Source organism: Pholcus phalangioides, unplaced genomic scaffold (genome assembly GCF_987345545.1).
Source record: "Pholcus phalangioides strain wild (caught in Gottingen) unplaced genomic scaffold, Ppha-v1.0 ptg000010l_1, whole genome shotgun sequence".
Lineage (NCBI taxonomy): Eukaryota > Metazoa > Arthropoda > Arachnida > Araneae > Pholcidae > Pholcus > Pholcus phalangioides.
The window spans coordinates 103,476-127,203 of NW_028301603.1; the positions used below are offsets into that span (position 1 = coordinate 103,476).

The following is a 23,728-nucleotide window of genomic DNA, read 5'->3' on the forward strand; positions in this document are numbered from 1 at the left end:
ATACATCCACAACACGAGTTCAAATACGTAATGAACCGAGACATCTAACAATACGTAATAAAGAGCAATATGCAATGAAAAAAATGCAACAATACCACCCAATACGAGTTACAATATGTAATAAAGCGCATAACACGATGCACAAAAATTCCACAACTAAGATACGCCCACAACACGAGTTCAAACATGTGTTAAACCAATGCATTTAACAATACGTAATACGTGATGTAAAAAAAATTCCAAAATATTGCCCAATACGGAATCACAATATACCTTGCACAATACAATACTCCCAACATGCAATAAGTTAAAATATGTAATAAAGCACAATACACAAAAAGTTCCACAATACGAGAGTCTGCTGGTCTGGAAGAGATCTCAGCAAAGTTCTGACATTTATTCATTCACGTCCAAGACCATGAAGTTTTCCATCCAGATAGAAGTATTTAATGACTACTATACTTGAGCCCTCATACTAAGCAAATGAAAAATTAATCAACCGAAAATGGCCCACATACACCACCACCACCCCCCCCCCCTCTAATAACCTTGAAAATTATACAATTTCTGCTTTGGCAGAATCATTAATTGTATTCTCTAACATTTGTAATATGATAATAATAGTAAAAGAGCATAAGTAATAAAGAGGATAATAATAGTAATAATTGCAAAAGAGCCACATACCACCCAATATAATACACCCCTCCCCTCCCAACACACGATACAATGTGTAATAGAGCATAATTCCATCAATACAATACACACCCACAACACGATTGCAAATATGTATTAAAGCGCAATATGCAAAAAGTTCCACAATACCGTCAAATACTAGATACACCCACAACACGCGATACGTAATAGAACGCAATACGCGATGAACAAAGAGTTACACAATACCATCTAATGATATACATCCAAAAACGAGTTCAAATACAAAATAAACCAAGGCATTTAACAATGCGCAATACGCTATGCAAAAAAAATCCACAATTTCACCCAATACAAGATATACTACTGAATAAAACGCAATACCCTATGCACAAAACATTCTAACAATACCACCCAATAAAATACACTCCCAACATGCGATACTTGTTAAAATATGTAATAATACGCAATAAGCTCCCCAATACTGTCCAATGCGAAATACACCTGCAACATGAGTTATAATACGTAATGAACTAAGACATCTAGCAATAGTTAATAAAGAGAAATACGCAATGTAAAAAAAATTCCACAACATCACCCAACACGCCATAGGAGTAACACTACGATACGGAGTAATAAAGTGCAATATACGATGCACAAAAATTCCACAATACCGCCGAATACGAGTTACAATATGTAATAAAGTGCAAAACGTGATGCACAAAAATTCCACAATACGCCCCCAGCATGTGATGACTTAAGTAATAAAGCGCAATCCACAAAAAGTTCCATAATACCGTCTCATGAGATACATGTGCAACATGAGTTCAAATATGTAATAAAGCTCGATACTCAATGCACAAAAAGTTCCACAATACCGTCAAATACAAGATACGCGCACAACACGAGTTACAATACCCAATGAGAGACATTCAATATATAATAAAGAGCAATACTGCAATTAAAAAAAAAATCCACGATATCACCCAACACGCGATACGAGTAACAATATGTAATATAGTGGAATTATGTGATGCACAAAAATTCCACATTACCGCTGAATAAGAGTTACAATATGTAATAAAGTGCAATACGCAATGCACAAAAACTCCACAATACTGCCCAGTGCTATACACCAACATGAGATACGAGTTACAATACATAATAAAGGGGAATATCACCCAATACAAGATGCATCCTCAACATGAGTTCCAATGCGTAATGAACCAAGACATCTAACAATCTGTAATAAAGAGCAATATGCAATGTAAAAAAAAAATCCACAATATCACCCAATACGCGGTACCACCACAAAGGCCACAACAAGCAAAACGCTCAAGTAGGCTGCCGAAAAAAAGATGCCCTTAAAAAACATGGATGTCAAATATAACAAAACTAGAACCCAAATATAAGAAATTATCACGAATTATAAAACTATTAAACACTAAAAAAAGTTATAAAAATTGATTATGTCAATACCACACAATAAATAAATCAGTACATAATTTTCACATTGAACGTGAATCTTTTCCTAGCACAGACAGCATGATTCCACTACATTAGAAATAAAGAAAAAAAATCTTAGTTACCATATTCACTGTTCAACATAGGTATAATGTAATAAATGATTATATTCATTTCGGGCCCAGTCAGCCTCTCAACATAACACGTCCCCACAGCATTAAAACAAACAGTTTCCCCTACTTCCCTTACCTAGAATAATCCTATTGTTTACATTGAAGTCCTGTTGGTATAGGCTACCAGTAATTTATAACTCAAAACAACATGAGAGACCAAGAGCGACCAATGCCTCCGATTCTCTTGGCGGCTGGTCGGATTCTGTTTTATGCTATACAATCACAAAAAATACATAAACATCTGATAATACAGCTGATGGCATCAAAAAATGCAGGCACATCCAAAAGAAGGGTACTGCACTGTTCGATCACAAATCTATCCAGTGGTGATAGCTGAAATAATGCGATCACACAATGTTCAAAACAGGAGCGAGAAAATATGAATTTGGTAGATGATTTAGATAGATTTTTTAAAAGAAACAAAACAGTACCAGTTGAGTACTAAAAAACAGTTTCTAGAGATGTGGTGTGACCCTCAAAACATATTCTGTACATAAGTCTGTGAACCAAAGTTGAGGGTGGAAATTTACTCATCTTGTCCATCAAGCTCCTGATAAAAAAAAAATAAAACAAGAATAAGAAACTATTATATTAATCTATATATACATAAAATTTATTTTCTGTGCGTGTATGTTATCTATACAAATCTACAATTTTAGATCGCTACTGAATTTTACCAAATGAGACCAGACTTAAACGATAGGCTACTTTAAAAATTTCTGGGCTTCAACAATCACTTTCGGAATGTTTATTTTAGTTGCCGTAGTTCCCTAGCAAGAGTTTCAGACGTGTATGTATTGTATGTCTTTGCCACATTTTCATTCCTCTCAGTAATGAGGACTTTTGAATGAATGTCAGAATCCTCATCAGCAAAAGATGATCCTCATAGAAATCAATGTTAAAATTGCCGATTTTAACTGTAGAAATGCGGAAATTTAATGTGGTTTTCCGCCACATCAATAATTTTAAAAATTGTATTGAATTCTTGATTTTTGAAATATTGAGTTCAATTAAAGATATACGAATCCCAGAAAATTAAATATGAAGTAATTAGCCTGACCTACTTTTGAGTTGGATATCCATGCAATAACATTGATTTCAACTTTTTATTTACATCTTCTCAAGCATGAAAATTAATGTCTTTGTATTGTCTTTTTATATTCAACTGCATAAATTCATATAGTTTAGGATATTTTAAAATTAATTATGGGCTCGTAAAGTACATTAAAGAAATTCCACAGCTGTAATTAAGTATTTTTTAAAGCAGAAACAAGCAGGTGGATGACTTGAAGTTCAAGGGGAGGCAAACAAAATACCTATAGCACCCCCTCAAAAAAGGAAAAAATACAGGGTGTTTAAAAAAGAATCACCCAATTTGAAATGCTTATATTACGAAAAATTACTTTTTTCTTTTTTTAAGCGGCATCAGGTATTTAGATCCCCCCCCCCTCCAGTTATCCATCTGCCTATTTCTGCTTCAAAAAATGCTTAATTGAAGCTGTAGAACTTCTTTGATGTACTTTATGGACCCATAATTAATTTTAAAAACATCCTAAACCATATGAATTTATGCAGTTGACTATTAAAAGGCAATACGGAGACATTAATTTTCATGCTTGAGAAGATATAAATAAAAAGTTGAAATCAATGTTATTGCATGGATATCCAACTCAAAAGTAGGTCCGGGGTTAATTACTTCATATTTAATTTTCTGGGATTCGTATATCTTTAATCGAACTCAATATTTCAAAAATCAAGAATTCAATACAATTTTTTAAATTATTGATGTGGCAGGAAACCCCCCACCCACTAAGTTTCAGCATTTCTACAGTAAAATCAGGAATTTTAAAACTAATTTCTATGGCGATCATCCTTTACCTGAACCCTCAAAGAAAAGTTGAATTGATGATTCTGACGTCTATTCAAAAAGCCTTATTACTGAGAGTATTGAAAATATGGTAAACCATTATAAAGGCATAAACTATTATACATATATACATGTACTAACAGGATTAAAGTGACAAACCGTTATAAAGGCATATACACGTCTGAAACGCACTGCTAGGGAACCACAGTAACTAAAATAAACATTTCGAAAGTGATTGTTGAGGGCCCAGAAACCATTGTTGCCCAAGTTTTTTGCCTATTTTTGGCATTTGCCCTGCTCTGGCTAACTTTTAAAGTCCTATAGTTCATGTTGGGCCTCACTTGTATATATGCAAAATTTGGCGGCGACGGATCTGAAATTGCAGTTATATATAGAGCATGCACGTGCATGCACACACACACACAGACAGAAAATCAATTATATATATATATATATATATAGGTACCCTTTACATTTATTTTATATTACATGGCTAATCATAAAGGTTTTTTTTTTTCTTCACAAACCAAATTAAAGGTGCTCAATATGTCGCCTTGGGATGCAAGGCATATGTCTATACGGGAGTCAAATTCGTCCCAAACTTCTGCAAGCATGTTTGTATCCACTGCTTCCACAGCTACTGTTATGCATATCTTGAGTTCGGCTAATGTAGCTGGAAGGGGAGAAATATAAACAGTCTTCTATAAACCCCACAAGAAAAATCGCACAGTGTTAAGTCTGATGATCTCGGAGACCAGTGATGTTTAACTGAATCTTTAGGTCCCTGGAAAATTAAGTCATTCGAATCGGTTTCTAACTGTGGGAAAAGCCAATCTTGACAAACACTGAAGTGGGTACAGGGAAGAGCGTTAGCGCTACCTGTCGACAACTGTGTGAAATTCAAGATTTCCCTCTTTCTACACTGGATTAAAAGCTGAATAGTTATGATTTTTTGAATTCGGATAATTCTTTTTGAAACACCCTATATATTCATTTCTACATTTCTTTAAATCTAGATTTGTTTCTTTCATGAGTCACACAGGAAGGCGTCCAATTTTTTAACTTGGACACAGTTTGTATGTCCCTCAAAGAGGGAGGAGGGAGATATACCGTGATCCAAAAAGCCTCATTGAAGAAACCCCTGGCAACGCTGGTTATTCGGTTGTTATATAGCTAATCTACTATATAATCAGGGTGATCATACATCCCAGATTGAACAAATGGGCCCCTGTTTAAAGAGCCTGTAGCCTGTCCCTGCATAAGAGAAAACATGCACTTCCAACAGGTTCCCCTCCTCCTCCTTGAATGGAAGGGGAGAATTTCCACTTGCCTATGCTGTCCCGAAAATTCACGGAAAACAATGCCGCGGAGTCACCTGGCAAGGAAATGAGCAAATAAGTGGCTGAACAAGTGAATAAATGAGTCATTGAGGAACAAGTTAATAAATGAGTCATTGAGGAACAAGGGAGCAAATAAGTCTTTAAATGATTTTTATTCCTTCGCTAGGACATTCAATTGGTCACTTGCTCACTCACTCTCTAGGTGGCTCACTCACTCAATCAATATATCACTCGTATTGATTGAGTGGTGATTGCATACCGCGATTCCCCCATGCTTTCAACCCTTTGGAGTCTGCAAGTCTCCTATCTATTTTTTGGGGGGTTTGCATGCTTTCTGCACATTTCTAGGGCAGTGGTTCTCAGAGTGTGCTTCACGCCTCCAAGGGGCGTCGCCAATTTTTCGTGATATTGTCTTTGGTGCGGAGGAGGGATCATTTCAGCGTAGTTCCAGTTCTACGATTTTCACTCATATAACGTTTTGACGTGGCCTCTTGAACGTTGTATAAAATGGGTTCCATTTGTGGTAAAGAATCTGTAGAGTGGGAAAAATTACCTCAGACCTACACAAAAAGTAAAGTTTTAACTTTTCTGTGTCTTTCGACTGCTATTCAGAAAAGCGATAAGAATCCGACATCATGAAGCTCAATTGGACATCTGAAAGAAGAGACGCAGGAGACCACAGAGAATGAATGCAAAGAAACAATTTAAAAGTTCCACATCCTTCGAGGAAGACCCTCATAAAATACGCATGTAGGTCTTGAGTTTCGGGAATACTAATTCCAAGGAAGTGTTCTTATTAAAAATTACTTCAGGTGAAACAGTAACAAGACAAATTTCAGAAAAAAAAAAAAAAAAAAAATCAGGGTTTATTACAAAAAAATTACTCAAAACACCGTGCTAAGATTGACATGCATTACTGTTTCTTAAATCTCAAACACTCTTATGATGTTTTTGATCAGTTTTGAATAAAGATTTGAAAATAAGTTCGTTTCAAAGTTTGTTTGAAATTAACTAGTTTTGATAAAGATTTAAAATAAAAAAATTGTGTTATATATATATATATATATATATATCATGTTTTGTTGTTCGGTTTCTATATAAAAAAAGCAAAAAGTCAACAAAGCATTGAGCTCAGCTCTTTTAAAAAAAAAATCAGATTTTTCAGAAAGAACGTTAAATGCGGGTAAAATGGTTTTTCCGCATTTAACGCTGTTCTTTCCAAAGTTTCCTCAGAGTTTTGAATATCTCTGTGAATATTGCATTAAGAAAACATGGAATTTGTTTTTGGCATCAGGAGAGACAGGACAACAACTTTCTAATTGGAAGTTATAGGACAGGGGATAGTACAAAAATTCAGATTTTTTATTTTGTGACACTGTATTTTAACTCTCAAAATTGGTACAGGGTAATTTTTGAACGCCTTTCGAGCATTTTTCGAATTAGAATCGTTCCTCTACGATGGATGGTTGATGAGATAAAGGCCGTATTAGCACTTACAGGACACCTGTATATAGATAATACTGAATTCTGATGTTATTTACAATAACTATGAATTATTTCGAAAATACTACAGTAAATAGAAATGAAACACCTTTTAAGTGAGACAATATACTGGGGAAACAACGTAACTATACCCAAAATGAGAAGCGACCAACAGCTAGACGTGTTTTGAAACTGTATGAAGTTCCTTTTTTCAGTAGCAAAGAAAAATTAAAAGATAAACACTCCTTATAGCGGGAGTTACACGCTGTTCAAGAATCGAAAAATGATGTTTATCCTAAATATTTATATTTTTCTTTGCTACCGAAGGAACTTTATACAGTTCCAAAACGCGTCTAGCTGTTGTTCGCTTCTCATTTTGGGTATAGTTACGTTACTTCCCTAGTATATTACTACAATAAAATAAATTTTCGACAATTATTTACAATACAAATACAACGCCACAACAGGCAGATTGCCCATCGAGATGGCTGACTTAAGAACATCATGGATCCCCGAGCCCTACCTACTACTGCTACACCACATGTGCACCCCCCCCCTCCCGCGGAACCCCCCAACGAATCGGTACATGCGGGAATGTGCGTGTACGTGTAGTGAAACCTGACGTGTGAAGTCTTTTGTTTCTCTGTAATGCTTGTTACGTGTAGTGCTGCCATCTGCCACTAGTTTTTCTAACTATGAGTGAAGTGTTATGATTGAATGATTTATCGTTGTAGGACTGTTGCTCTCTGTGGCGAGACTTTTTAACGGGGAGATCGGCTCGCATTTGCGTCTTGAAGTTGGGAACCACAGAAAACCAACTTCAGCCGACCGCCACTGTGGGGTTCGAACCCGGATCCTCGCATCGCGAGTCCGTCACTATAACCACTCGACCACCACAGCGGCAAACTCTTTACAATGATACTTAATTCTAATGTTCCTTATACAATCCCCAAAGCAGAATACGCCGAAATCTGCAACGTACGCGCAGAAGAATTAGTGCTACTGCAGAACAATCTAGAAGAGTTTTAAGAAAAATGTAGAAAATTTTAGCAGGGGAGCAACTAGTGGAGAGCAGTGGGGTCTGGTACTGCTAGCGCTGGACTAAAGGGTGCCCCAATTTCACCCTTTAACCTCTCCTTAAACATTAAAAAGGGGCGTAAAAGTGCCTGTGCTTGTCCCGGCCGACAATACATCTAGTTTCGGCCCTGTATGAAACTGTCATTCATAATTATTTCAAACTTACATTATTCACATAAGTTTGAAATAATTTCGCAGCAAGATCTTAAGTGCTGTGTTTTTCTGTCAGATTTTAGCAACACCTTTCAAAGTTGAGAAATACCTCAAGTTTGCATGATCATACATTCTGTTTTCAGGGGCTCGTTAGCCCAGGTCGATAAGATACTCGCCCAAAGTGCCAAAGGATGTTTAGAGGTGCCACGAGTTCGATACCCGGTTCGTCCTTGTCAGAAAACTTTCCTGACACAGGGGTACAACAAAAATGGTGACATGACAGCAGAAAAAATTGCTACCACAGGGAGTCCCCCATCGAGGGGTTAGCGCACCAACCTCTCGATGAGTATAAAAAACAAGCCTGCCATTCGAAATCGGCAATAAGTTTTAGACCCCGGTCTAATTAGCCCTCGTGTGCAGAAAATGACCGAGGTGCAATAAAAATGATCAAATGATATTCTGTTTTGAACATTGTCCCGTAACTCAGTGGTTCTCTGCATTTTGTTACCAGCGGCCCAGTCTTGCCCAATTCATGGTTCATTTGTGGCTCCCAAGAATAGTTTGGTAGAAACTTTTACTTATAAAAGAACCACTTCAAAAAATAAATAAGTATACAAATCAATATCTCCAGCTTGTCGCGACACCCCTGACAAAGGACGGAGCTGGAGGGACAACTGCCCCGGGCGGCAAAATTTAAGGGGTGGAAAATTTCAGGTGGAAACAAAGAACACTATTTAAACATTATCAAATTTTAAAATGGGTGGGGCGGCAAAAATCCTAGTTACAACCTTGCCCCTGACAAAATAGCTACGCCCCAGGAGCCACGGCGCACACTTTGAGGAAACACTGCCGTAACTCATAGTTATTGTTCCACTCGTTTTCATCTTAGCAGAACATAGTTTAGGGGGAGAGTAAGACAAAAATTGATGGAAGAAATTCACGTAAAAAAAAAATTCAAGCACTCTTAAAGCACTTGAAAATTATTATAATGTTTTCAAGGACTGCTACGATTTTTTAAGGACTTTTAAAGAACTTTTTCTAGGGGGATACGAACTCTGCCCCTATACGCCAAAGCTTGACAAATCCCAGACTCCAGGCCATCACGGCGACTAGAATATCGATATTGGCACCAAACATTCTCTGCATGTGATTGCTAGATTGGAAAATCACAGGATGACAAAAAAAATTTCCTATTTCACTGCAGTGTGCCTTTCGACATGAGAAGGAGGTGGGTAACACTCCAGTTTCCCAAACTTTTTGTTCCATCCCCACCTTCTGAAAATTTTTTTCTCTCATCACCCCCCAAGGGACGATATTGCCCATTTTGGGAAACACTGATCTAACTGATCATAATAATATATTCATAATAACTTCAATAATAATATATTCTGTTCTCATTTTTCTAATCATCATCACCGAATAATATTACCCCCCAACTACTTGAGTTGTCTGAGCAATAATTTCATGCTTGGCTTCGTTTTTTTACTAAAAAAGTAGAAAAAGTGACCTGGGCTTGAAAATACTTAATAAAAGTGACCAGTTTCTAAAAAAGTGACCCGTGCCGAGCCCTGAGAATTGTATAGCATATAGTGTTTACTACTTGAAACAGATTGAGGAACAGAACTAGAGCCCAGATTATATGCACTAAAAAAGTTGTGGAATATGCTCTAAAAATACCCGCTCAAAAATTCCAAAATATGTACGAAAAAGAGGAAAATATAAAAAATAATCACCATGCAAAAAAACATGTTTTTAAAATGAATTTCTTAGAGCACATTCAATTAAAAAAAATATCCCCACATATGTATATATTGGATAGGAAAATAACTTTTACATATTTTTTATATAGGCATTTTTAATTTCTAGTTAGTCGTAACACTGCTCAGAAACCAAACACCAGTAACTAAAGAATTTTGACGCTATTTCTAAAAAAAAAAAAATTAATATTTTTGATGGTATCTCTAAAAAATATTTGACTTTTTACCAGGGCCGGAACTAGAGGGTGGCGAGGGCAACTGTACCAGGTGGCCAAATTTAGGGGGTGCCAATTTTAGGTGGAAACAAAGAAAACCATCATAAAAAATTGTTGAATTTTAAAGTTGAGGCCAGTGGCAAACAGGACCGTAACTAAGCGGGAGCAGGCACGTCTGGTGCCCAGAGTGCTAAACCAGAAAGGTGTGTCAAATTCACCCTTTAACTGCTTCTTCTACATTACAAGGAGAGCCAAAATTCCAGCTTGCCCCAGTAACAAAATATTTAGTTGCAGCCCTGGTGGCAAAACCATGTTTCCTCTGGGCGGCAAAAGTCCTAGGTATGACCCTGCTGTTTTAGCATTAATGCACATAAATGCATAAAATCAAAGAATTCTCAGAATTAGGGTTGGCAGGTTTTTGACACGTGGCAGTTTGATGGTTTAAGTGACTATGCTATACAAAGAATAAATATTTAATATGATTGTAAAATAATTTTCTACTCTACACAAAATTTTGCACAAAAATTATATATGGTTTTTTTTTTTATAAAATATACAATTTGAATAAAGCATAGCATAAACACTGGAAGGAAAACTGTAATGATGTGACCTTTTCTAATTCAAGATGATTCTTGACCTTCCAAAATTTCTGCAACTGCTTATGTATATGTGTGCTTTGATATAAACCATCTGGTATACTCTTTTTACAACAGATAAATGTTTAAAAAAGTTTATTACATCATGTATGTAATGGTGTGATTTCTTTTATTATTAAATTATCTAGATAATCACTGAGATACTCTTATTGTGCATAACATTGAAATATATCTAGAGATCAAAATACTAAATTATAGAACTAAAATGTCAATTAGTTTGGCAATGCTAGCTTGTACATGAAGTTTAAGAAACTCCTGTAAGTCAAACTTAGTTATTCTTACTTCTGCACTATGATATGGTATATTTACTAGCATTATAATGCAATTGTTTTCCAATTGAAGCTGTATGTAAATGTGCAAAACAAATGCTTTTTGGGTATCAAGTCCTCGGCTCTGCTTAAGTTGAAAATACTCTTAAAAACTGAATTTATACATCCTGAGCTCTTAAGAAATTTTTAAATGAAAATAAATGAGTTTAATTAATGTATTAACAGATTCTGTGCGAGAATTTTTACAGGGAATAAAATTTTTGGCAGATTAAGAGAATTTAAAATATCAAAATAAATTCTCAGTAATTACAATTCCGAACATAAAACCCTTTAATCTACATATAAAAGTTTATTTTTATTTAGTATATCTATCAGGTTAAAAACTATTTGACAATATTGACAATAAGTGTTTTAATACTGATTTATAGTTTCTGAAGTCTAAAACCTAACTCTGTGCCCCTATCATACATATTTTGAATAAGCAGCTCTATTCCACTTAGCAAATTGAATACAGGTAATCAGTAGCTTATATAAAATAAACCACAAAATTATATTTTATATGTTCTAGACTCTCATGTTGAAAAATTCAATATGGCAAATTATAATTAATATTTTGTTTTAATTATTGTAATAAATTAATGTTTAAAAATAAAACATTGTAATACACAAAAAAGTAAGTTTTTCATCATTTTATATACCTATTCTATTGTGTTCAAAACATTAGGGGTCATTCAAGTATTACATCATCATCGATGGGGGGGGGGTTTGGATACATCAACTACCCTTTATGAAAATATGAGTTAGGATTCATAGGGGCAGAGCTGATGACAAAATTTTGCTGATAAGGGGGGAAAGGAGGGAGGGACTCAAAAATGGCTAAAAATTTGCTTACGTAATACTCAAACGGCCCCTTATCAAAAAGCATTCATTTAGGCTTTTGATGGTTTTAGACAGTTTTTGACAGTTTAAACCTGTTTTTTACAATTGTCATGGTTTTTGACGTCAAAAACCCAACCCTGCTCAGAATAAGTGCACATTTTTGAAGGTTTATTGACGCTCAGTTTTTTAAAATATTTTTGCAAAATATTACTCATTAATATTTTCATAACATCGTTTTTCTCCTGCAGGTTGGATGTAGTGAATTAATCAAGATTTTTGCAATGTTTTGTAAATAGCAATAGTTTTAATCTCACCGGCGGGGGAAAATAAACAATATTAAATAAATACTATGAGCAATACTATTTTGAAAAATTATTTAAAAAAAAAACTGATTGAGCTTCAATAAACCTTCAAAAATATGCACTTATTCTGAAAATTCTTTAATTTTATGCATTAATATCAATAATCAATACTAAAAAAGGCCAAAATATACAAATGCATATAACTTGAGCTCTACTCATAACTAAAAAAACGAAATCACAGAATTCCAAGACATTTAAAATCACTAAGAGCCAGAGAAGAGGGAAAAAAAAGATTAAACAATGTCATTCAAAAATATAATGATATCAGATTCCACAAATACTTACCCAGATATTGCAAAAAATCCTAATAATTAAGAAACTTTCAGAACCACAGTGATGAAATTAGAATGGTTCCACTTTGTGATCATCAAATATCTTCCCCTCTCATGAATAACAGATGAGGACTTTCGTACCAACATTTTTCATCAGCAACTCGATGGTATTTGACAAATGGAAAGAAAACAAACAATGTGAGACATGGCACCAACAAAAAACACATAGAAAGATGAAAAGAAAGCTTTTATCCATCTCCTTCATATAACAGGAGACCACACAACCCAAAAAAAACCCCACAAATCACAAGACAAGGACAACACACACATTCATCCCTTTCATACAACACAAGACATCACAACACAAAAAACACAAATCACAAGACAAGGACAACACACACATTCATCCCTTTCATACAACAAAAGACATCACAACACAAAAAACACAAATCACAATACAAGGACAACACACACATTCATCCCTTTCATACAACACAAGACATCACAACACAAAAAACACAAATCACAAGACAAGGACAACACACACATTCATCCCTTTCATACAACACAAGACATCACAACACAAAAAACACAAATCACAAGACAAGGACAACACACACATCCCTCTCTTTCACACAAAACAAAAAACATGAATCACAAGACTAAGATCATGCACACATCTATTCCTTTCACAAAACATGAGACATAACACAAGATCATAAATTCAGTATATAGCACATACATAATTATGAGATATGATCTCCTCTCATCTTTTGAATGACAATTCACATCTGGTTTGTGGATTCGAAAAACCTGAAAATAAAATGTGTGTTACAGCAAATAACTAAATACATGCAATCACATCTCAGTAACGTTATGGTCATTTGATGTATAGGAGGACAAATTAGAGCAGTAACTATGGTATACAACTCATTTTCTCTGCAGTTTTTCTTTTTCCATAACTCTGTTCTAGGTCTTGTCAGCTCACGCTTCACAAAATTGAAAATTGTATCAAGCTCATTATGCTTTTGACAATCCTTTGTCATAATAGATGAGTTTCCTCAATGCATGGTGGTGTTTGTTTCAAAAAAATTTTGAAATAATTTACCTTGAAGTTAGTAATCACTAGCTCTATTGTTCAGTGTTGTTTCCATATGAAGGTCTTTTTTCTGGATATGTAATATATACTGGATTTTTCTTGGACCTCTAAGCTGTATCAAATGTAGAGGCTAAAAGTATTATTTCCCTTCGATTTCAGTACATAATCCACATGTTAGAAATATACAGTACTTTGGGATCTACACGATTTTTATTTGTTCACTACTGTTATGAAAAATAAAGGAATGTGTGTACAGAACGGAAGATAAAGTTTATATTTGTTGTTATAATAATTATCTAATGAAACTCCTTCAAGACCATTTGTGTGTTACGCAAAAAAAATGGCTGTCTGCAGAGGTGACCGCCAAATAGAGGTGGTATGAAATAAACACATTTCAGGGAGTGTGTCAGAATAACAGTTTTCAATATCACAAAAAAAAAAAATCTTATCCTCAATTTGTTTACAATGCACAAAAAACAGATACGTTGATATAACTAAAAATACCACTACAACAGTATTTTTTCAAATCTTGTTTGGAATAACCTATAGTCTTTCTGTAATGTTAAACTTTTCCCAATATAACAATATACTTGACTATAATAAAACTCTTGGTTAACAATATTTTTATGAGGATTTTGAAATCACTACAATATTTTTTATTTTTATCCATTTTTTGCTCAAAATATCTTTCAGTATATATTTTTACTCAGTTCAGTTCTTCGGGAGGAGTCTAATAATATTGGTATTAAGCATCACCTAATCATAGAAAATGTTCGGTATTACTTCGTTTTGTGTGATACACCAAAATGTAATGCAATAAACCCCCTTTACAGAGGCAATAAATCTAACTGAATTTGTTTTATCAGCTAATCAATTAAAATATTTTTCAGTGAATAAATACTTAATATCAAAAAAAAAAGCTTTTAAGAACATTGATTTAGAAACGTTTCCAACAGCAGCATAAATTTGATGGCACATGATGATAATGTTGCTTCTTGATATAACAATATAATTCCTCTATAAAGATATTTTTTCTTGGTCCAGTATCATTATGTATATTTGGATTTCACTATATTTTATGCAGAACTCGAAATACCAGATCATGGGAATTGTCATTTTTTAATCTGTATTATCCAAGAGAGCACTGGCGTTAGAGCCGGGGGTACTCGAGCACCCACGGAAGTTTGTAGAACAGGTCCAAGCACCCACAGAATTGATTCAGAAATTGAAATTTCCTACATGTAACTCAAGACGAGCACCCACAGGTTAGAAACCCTTCCGACGCCTCTGCAAGAGAGAGAGAGATCTGTTCTTTCTTTTTAGCAAGTACTTCCGTGTTATTTCCTCACACTTTTTCACTCCCTCACTGTTGTTCTACTGAATCTCTGCCTGCTAAAGAGGGAAGAAAATACCTGCAAAGCCAAAAAATCCACATCTTGTACCCCACCCCCAGTTGCACATTGATATAGAACGACGTAGGGATTTTGATACCGTTCGATGTTGTTTACCGATATCGTTCTATGTAAAATGGCATATATTTGTCTATATAGTTTGGCGAGGAGAATCCGATGTCAAACTGTACTTGGATGGTGAACTATATTTGACCCAATATCATCCGACGTAATAGATTACGCCATGTGTGCTGACAAATTGTTCCAAAATTGTAATGTAACGTTCAGTAGTAATCGTTTCTCGCACGAAGAAGAGACCGATAATGCCTCTGGCGCATACCGCAGCCCATGCAGTAACTTTAGGCGAATGCAGTGGTTTCTCTTCACACAAATGAGGATTTTCGGAACCCCAAAATCTCCAGTTTTTTTTTTTAAATTTTAAAAAATTAAAAAAAAAGCAAAATTTTCAAAATTTCTGTACAACATTCTTACAGTTTTGCTAATAAACATACCGTTTATCGCATAATTCTATTGATCTTTGTTGTAGAGATATTTAATTTTGAAATAAGGGCTTATTTGCTGATCACCCTGTACATGCCATTAATACTGTAATTTAAGATACATTATAAACGCAAACGTTTTAAAAGCCTATTTGAGTCTCGTTTCGATAGGTGGCATGTTCAGCAACGTGATGTATCTTATAGAATTTTTGTTTCTTTTGATGAACTTTACTTTCTTTGATGATATACAGACCAAAAAAAAAATATAAGGTAACAAAAGAAATGGAATATTTGTCAAAATTTTAATTGAATCAACGATAACAACTGCTTTTCAGGGTTTATCTCAATGTAATGTCACATTCAGTTGGTCACATAATTGAATTTTTACACTTCACATAAATTACATATGTTATCATAGGATTCTATAAACACATTAAAAAAAAAAACCCACATACATACACACAGTTGTATCCGCTTATAACAAAGTTAGAAAAAACAGTGAATGTATTCAATATACGCGAATTCCATTATATCCGTACCAGCTTGGAAAATGATACGATTAAGGGAATAACACATTTTGCACGAGCGATACGCATTTTTCAGTAATCTGAACATTCTTAAAATGAATAGATTAAAATAAAGATTAAAAATTTAATTGATGATATAATATTCCATATGAATGTTATTATATCATCAATATGTGATTATATAGAAAATAATATGTACCGATTATTATTTTTCTTGATATGATTGTAAATGTCAACCGTATTGCATTTAAATCATTTTTGCCAAATAAGCATGCACAAAATATATCTTTTATTTTAGTAAGTGCATAAACACCAAACAATTTTTGGTCTTTTTTTTGAATCATTCAAAGAGAATGAAAGAATTATACAAAAGGAATTATATTATCAAATCCGGACCACAATCATCCCATTCTTTTTTGCATGCATGGTATGTATTACGAAAACTACTATATATATAGAGTAGCTTTCACATCAAAATTATACTAAATACAACATAGGCATTCTCAGGATTTTCTCAAGAAGGGGGGGGGGGGAAATCAAAATTTTTTTCTTCCAAAGGAGGGGGGGGGGAGTGAAGTTTTTACTGAAAAATAACGCTTTAATCTCGGCCAAAGCTTGAAACCCAAACCCCGTTCTCCCCTTTTCATACGCCAACGAAACATTCTGTATTTGGGGGGGGGGGGAGATCATTTCATGCCTTGACGCTGCTCAGAAAACATGTCAATTTCAATATTATTTTTGACAAACCGACATCTCTCTCTGATTTTTTTTCTTTCAAATTTCACATAAAAAAAGAAAAAATTCAGGAAATTAAGATGTCGGATAAAACAGATTTTGCTTTCGAAGCCAAATTAAACATGCAGCACAATGTTTCAAAAAGGCAACCTCACATACGTTTTCAAATAAAGAACGTCTTGGTTTTGACGTATACCGTGTACGAGCAATTTCTTTATAAAATTTAGTTCCCTTGGTAGGGTGCAATTCACATAGACTATTATTGCTTTCAAAAGAGAAAAAAAAGTTTTTCTGATACGGTCTTTCTGATCGGTATATCGATATACTGATTTCTTTTATCGTTAGAGTTGTTGTCGCTAGCCATAATTATAAATGGTCACAATTATCACCAAACACTATGCCAACGTGGCGATGACCCTAAATCATAGGAATCGATACATGAGGCCGGTCAAAGCACAAAATTTGGACATTGGCTGGGCAAACTGCCCAATTTCGGGCTTCGCCACTATTATGCAGAGTCGCAACTAGATGCTTGGTCACCCGGGGCAAGTGTGCATTTTGGCACCCCCTTGTAATGTTGAAGGTAAGGTTTGAGAATGAAATTTGCGCCCCCACCTCTGGTCCAGCGCCCAGAGCACGAGACCCGCCTGCTCCCAGGGCTCGGTTGATTGCGCTGAAAATGGGAGTGTTTGTATTCCCCCAACAGGTCGATTGCGCAGAGTCTGGAAATTGGGTTGTTTGGATATCGGGGTGAGCGCAATCGACCTATAAACGGTTTATCTTCTGCGCAATCGACTTACACCCCCTGTTCCCTAGTTGCAGCCCTGCTATTATGTGTATATATTATTAATTAACATTATTATAATAGCATAATTATTATATTTATTTATGCAGACCAAGAAAGAAATATCGTTTTATATTGGTTATCGTTATATCGAGAGGCAGCACTTTAACATTAGAGTAGTGACATTTCCGCACAAAACTTGAAAAAATATCATTGTTGAATTATTTATCGCTTATCGTTGTAGCGGGGTTTCACTGTATTTAAAAAATTTGTAAAATATAATTAAAACATTTATAATTAAAACAGCAATTGTGTATTAACAAATAGCACGAAATATTATGCAAGTCTCAAGTTAAATCTATATACATATAACTTAGAATAAATTCTAAAAAAAAATAATAAATTCTGGAAAAAAAATTTAATTTTAATTTCATCTTCCAGTCAATAAACTTTTTGTTGGATTTTAGTGGATTGCATACATTTACTTATGTGTTTATATACAGTGAAATCTCGTTACAATGACACTGATACAACGATAAATCCTACTACAACTATATTTTTTCATCTTATTTAGCAATGCCTATAGCCTAATATTAAAGTGCTGCCTCTCGATATAGCAATAACCCTTCTACAACGATATTTTTCATGGTTTCGAGAATATCGTTATATCGAGATTTCACTGAAAAATTAAAATTTTTAAAAAATATATTTGAGAAAAATTGACGTACAGCTTCACATGTTGTGAATATAAGTGTGGAAAAAACAGTTCCCCTCCTTAGAAAGATAAACAGTTTCTCTCTCTCTCTTTCTCTGTACCACCCCTCCTTAATTCCATTTTAACAATCTAGCATTCTTACTTTCAAGATACCAGTAAAAAAGCCACACCTTATCTGTACTTATTCTGTACAGACGGTATTTATTGTGATGGTCTATAACCAATTCATTGTACTGTTCAACCGAGCACTTCATTCATTTGAAGGATTAGGAGGCATTGAAGGTGTCAGTCAAAGTACAATAGGTCAAGGGGGAAGGAACAGGTCTTCCATGACCCATATATTCGTCACCACCGCTCAAGGATTGGAAAAAGTTTGACCCATATAGTCGTGATCACCACTCAAGGATTGGAAACATTATGACCCATATATTCGTCATTGCCACTTGACTGGTTAAATTTAGGCCTTAGGAAACCGTTTGTGTTTTCATTTGTGATGTGTCATGTGCGATCATTGGAGCTGACTTTTTTCCTTATTTCAACTTATTACCCGATCTTAGGAGTAGAAAATTAGTTGATTTAAATACCAAATTGGAAGTTTCGGGACATTTAAATCAGGGTTGGCAGGTTTTTGACACATGACAGTTTTTGACGGTTTAAACCGCAGTTTAAACTGTCACATCAAAAACCTCAAATATTGCTTTTCGATATAAAAATTCCCATTGAAAATGCACACGTTAATTGCATGTAATGTTTAAAGCGACTATGTTATACAAATAATAAATATTTAATAAGATTCTAAAATAATTTTCTACTCCCGACAGAATTATTTTGGACAATATATGTTTCTTTTTCTTATAAAATTTGAATAAAGCATAACATGAACATTGAAGGGAAAACTGTGGAACGATTTGACATTCTTTGATTCAAGATGATTCTTGACCTTCCAAAATTTCTGCAACTGCTTATGTATATGTGTGCTTTGATATAAACCATCTGGTGTACTATTTTTACAACAGATAAATGTTTAAAAAAGTTTATTACATCATATATGTAATGGTGTGATTTCCAGGGCCGCAACTAGGGGGAAGCAGGCGGGTCTCGTGCCCTCGACCAGACAGGGGCGCAAATTTTATTCTTAAACCTCTCCTTCAACATTACAGGGGGTGCCAAAATGTGCACTTGCCCCCGGGTGACGAAGCATCTAGTTGCGACTCTGATGATTTCTATTACTATTAAATTATCTAGATAATCACAGATACTCATTGTGCATATAACATTCAAATATATCTAGAGATCAAAATACTAAATTATAGAACTAAAATGTCATTTAATTTGGCAATGCTAGCTTGTACATGAAGTTTAAAAGTCCTGTAACTTATTCTTATTCAAACGTAGTTATTCTTACTTCTGCACTATGATATGGTATATTTACTAGCATTATTATACACTGAAGAGCCGAAAAAACTGGTACACCTGCCTAATATCGTGTAGGGCCCCCCCCGCGAGCTCGCAGAAGTGCCGCAACACAACGTGGCATGGACTCGACTAATGTCTAAAGTAGTGCTGGAGGTAATTAACACCATAAATCCGTAGGAGTTAGAGGGGTGGAGATCTCTTCTGAACAGCTATATGCTCAATAATGTTCATGTCTGGGGATTTAGGTGGCCAGCGGAAGTGTCTAAAGTCAGAAGTGTTTCTGGAGCCACTTTGTAGCAATTCTGGACGTGTGGGGTGTCGCATTGTCCTGCTGAAATTGTCCAAGTCTGTGCCAGAGTCGTATCTAGACGTATCAGGGGTCCCATATCACGCCAACTGCACATGCCCCATACCATCACAGAGCCTCCACCAGCTTGAACAGTCCCCTGTTGACACGTAGGTTCCATGGATTCATGAGGTTGTCTCCATACCCGTACACGTCCATCAGCTCGAAGCAATTGGAAACGAGACTCGTCAGACCAGGCAACGTGTTTCCAGTCCTCAACAGTTGTCTGTGTTGTCGGGCCCAGGCGAGGCATAAAGCTTTGTGTCGTGCAGTCATCAAGGGTACACGAGTGGGGCTTCGGCTCCGAAAGCCCATATCGATGATGTTTCGTTGAATGGTTCGCACGCTGACACTTGTTGATGGCCCAGCATTGAAATCTACAGCAATTTGCGGAAGGGTTGCACGTCTGTCACGTTTAATGATTCTCGTTGGTCCCGTTCCTGCATGATCTTTTTCGGCCGCAGCGATGTCGTAGATTAAATTTTTTACCGGATTCCCGATATTCATGGTACACTCGTGAAATGGCCGTACGTGAAAATCCTAATTTCATTGCTACCTCGGAGATGCTATGTCCCATCTGTCGTGCGCCGACCATAACACCACGTTCAAACTCACTTAAATCTCGATAACCTGCCATTGTAGCAGCAGTAACCGATCTAACAACTATGCCAGACACTTGTTATGTTATATAGGCGGTGCCGACTGCAGCGCCGTACTCTGATTGGTTCCATATCTCTTTATTTGCATACGCATGCCTGTGCCAGTTTTTTTAACTCTTCAGTTTAATACAATGGTTTTCCAATTGAAGCTGTATGTACATGTGCAAAACAAATGCATTTTGGGTATCAAGTCTTCTGCTCTGCTTTGGTTGAAAATACTCTTCAAAACTGAAGTTATACACCCTGAGCTCTAAGAAATTTTTAGATGAAAATAAATGAGTTTAATTAGTGTATTAACAGATTCTGAGTGAGAATTTTTACAGGGAATAAAATTTTGGGCAGATTAGAGAATTTAAAATATCAAAATAGGTATTTTTTCTAAGTAATTATAATTCTGAAAATAAAACCCTTCAATCTACATAAAAGTAAGTATTTTGTTATTTAACATATCTATCAGGCTAACAAAAACTATTTGACATCATTGACAGTAAATTTTTGACAGTTTTAATACCAAGTTAGTTTCTGGGGTCAAGAACCTAACCCTGATGCTCCATCATACATATTTGGAATAAACAGCTCTATTCCACTTAACAAATTGAACACAAGTTAAGATAAGCTTAGATAAATAAACCATAAAATTATATTTTATATGTTCTAGATCAGTGATTCCCAACCTGGGCGTTAACGCCCATGGAAAGTTCAAGGGGTGTGGTGGAAACTACGGGTATAACATAGGATCCTATGGGTTAGATTGCGTTGGGGGGCGGTGGGAGAAAAAAATTTCTGAAGAAGGGGGCGATGGGACAAAAAAGGTTGGGAAACTATGTTCTAGACTCTTATGTTGAAAAATTCAAAATTGCAAATTATAATTAATATTTTGTTTTAATTATTGTAATAAATAAATGTTTGAAAATAAAACATTGCAATATGCAAAAAAGTAAGTTCTCATCATGTTATAATTTGAAGACAATAGGTATATAAACATTATCAAAAGGCATTCATTTTTGTTTTTGATGGTTTAAACCAGTTTTTGACAGTTTAAACCAGTTTTTGACACTTGTCATGTCTGACGTCAAAAACCAAATCTGCTTACTACCTAGCAAGTTGTGCCATAAATGTAAGTACCTAAACAGTCTATATATAGATTTGCTGCAATTGCAATATATATATATATTTTTTTTCAGTGGGGAATTTGAAATATACTTGAAACACAAAATACTGAAATTTATTCTGTACTTACGTATCCCAACGCATCTCCAGATGGAAAATTTATAGCTGGTTTGAGAATTTGAATGATCTGAAAATAAAGTAAAATACAGTATAAGTGCTACAATAGATATAAAATTTTATATTTTACAAAACAGGTGCTATGCAGAGGGAAATATTTTACCCAGACAAATCTGATTATGAACTATTTATGTGAATACATCACCAGTTTTGTTTACCAAACCAAATGAGTTATACAGTCAGACCCACCAGACCAGAATAGAATGTAGAGTCGATTCCCATCCAACTAGGACGACTGTCGGCATACGAAATGGCCAGGAAGGCCTATGAAGAGGGAAAGAAAAAGGGAGTGAAGAAGAAAACGGAAAAAGAATTTGAGAAAACATATAGTCAGACCCACTTTTAGCAAGATTTTGAATTCAATGAGCAAATAAATTGCATTCTGTTTGGTACAATGCTAATTGTATAGCAATTCTGCCATTTATAGAAAGCAGGTGTGTTTTTTTTTTTTTAATCATGGAACGAGAGATCAAAAACTAAAACTTGGGGGAGAAAAAATACAAGTGAAAGTGAAAAGTACATAAATGAAAAGAGAGCAACAAAACTGAGTTTTGGTAGCATGGAAATGATGCATTTTAAAGAGGAATGACTGTCAATCAAATGATTCAGCAAAAGACCTATCAGGCTATCACTTCCGACCCTCTGGGCTCGAGTGTATTGTGATGCAATGAGATAGGTGTAAAAAATGCATTTGCGTTGTGGATGGTACTTCGTTTAAACCAGGGGTATCTTTTCAGTCTGAACTTCCTCTCCTCCTCATTAAAAACAAATTGATGTCATATCTCGTTATCTTGTTACAGTAGAACATCTCAATAATCAGACATAAGAAAATATTGTAGGTCCCGGTCTAATTAGCCCTCTTGTGCAGAAAATGACCGTAGTGCGACAAAAATGATCAAATGACATCCGAAAATTTCGTCTGCTAACAAGAAGTGTCTGTTAAGGAATAGTAAAATACCTTTAGTTCTGTTGACGTAATATTCAAATGAATGTTCGTTACGGGAAGTTCTATTGCATACTATATACATGTTTCCATATACTTCTTTTAGAAACATACTTCTGGGGCCCAGGTAAGGTGTTTCCCCACACACTAAAACCCTTATACTACCTGAATGTGGTTAAAAGTAAATATAACTAGATGGTTACCATCTGTTTGTTTGTTGGATATTTGTGGGATTTATTTTTTTCAAAAGTTAGTCATATTTCTTATCTATTACACGTTTTTATTCAAATGAATTGAAACGAAAATTTTGGAGTTTGAAAATGAACTAAAAAAATGTTATGAAGGTAAAAAGGCTATTTAAACATTGAGAAAAATAAACAAATTCAAAAGACTATTTGTTTTTCCATCATTGACAACTTTGCTTCCTTTGACTATTTGTTGGTGGTAATTAACAACTTTGCATGTCTATTTTTTGGCTGTAATAGACAACATTGCTTGCCTTAGATTATTTTTTTTTTGCTGCACCAACTTTACTTGACTAACAATTTTTTTTGTGCGTTCTAGCATTTAGCTTATTGATACTGTTCCAGCATTTTTTCCCACTTTTTTGTCTCTTTTTAGTGCACTTTTGTGTCTTGTGTGTTTTTCTTCGTTTTCGTGAGTCTTACTTAGCATGTTTTTTTTCTTTTTGGGTCATACTCTGCAGTGT

At 35.0% G+C, this 23,728-nt stretch overlaps 1 long non-coding RNA gene across 5 annotated transcripts in view; it reads right to left on the bottom strand.

The window, feature by feature from the left end:
• Positions 1–557: 557 nt before the first annotated feature.
• Positions 558–23,728, bottom strand: part of LOC149080712 (uncharacterized) — a 37,031-nt gene continuing 13,860 nt past the window's right edge. For 4 of the 5 annotated variants that reach the window (XR_016193375.1, XR_016193374.1, XR_016193373.1 and 1 more), the window contains exons 2-4: positions 22,030–22,086; positions 12,631–13,430; positions 2,217–2,838 (exon numbers count right to left, since the gene is read on the bottom strand). This is a non-coding gene — a long non-coding RNA (uncharacterized LOC149080712). The other variant, XR_016193371.1, reaches the window with a different exon arrangement.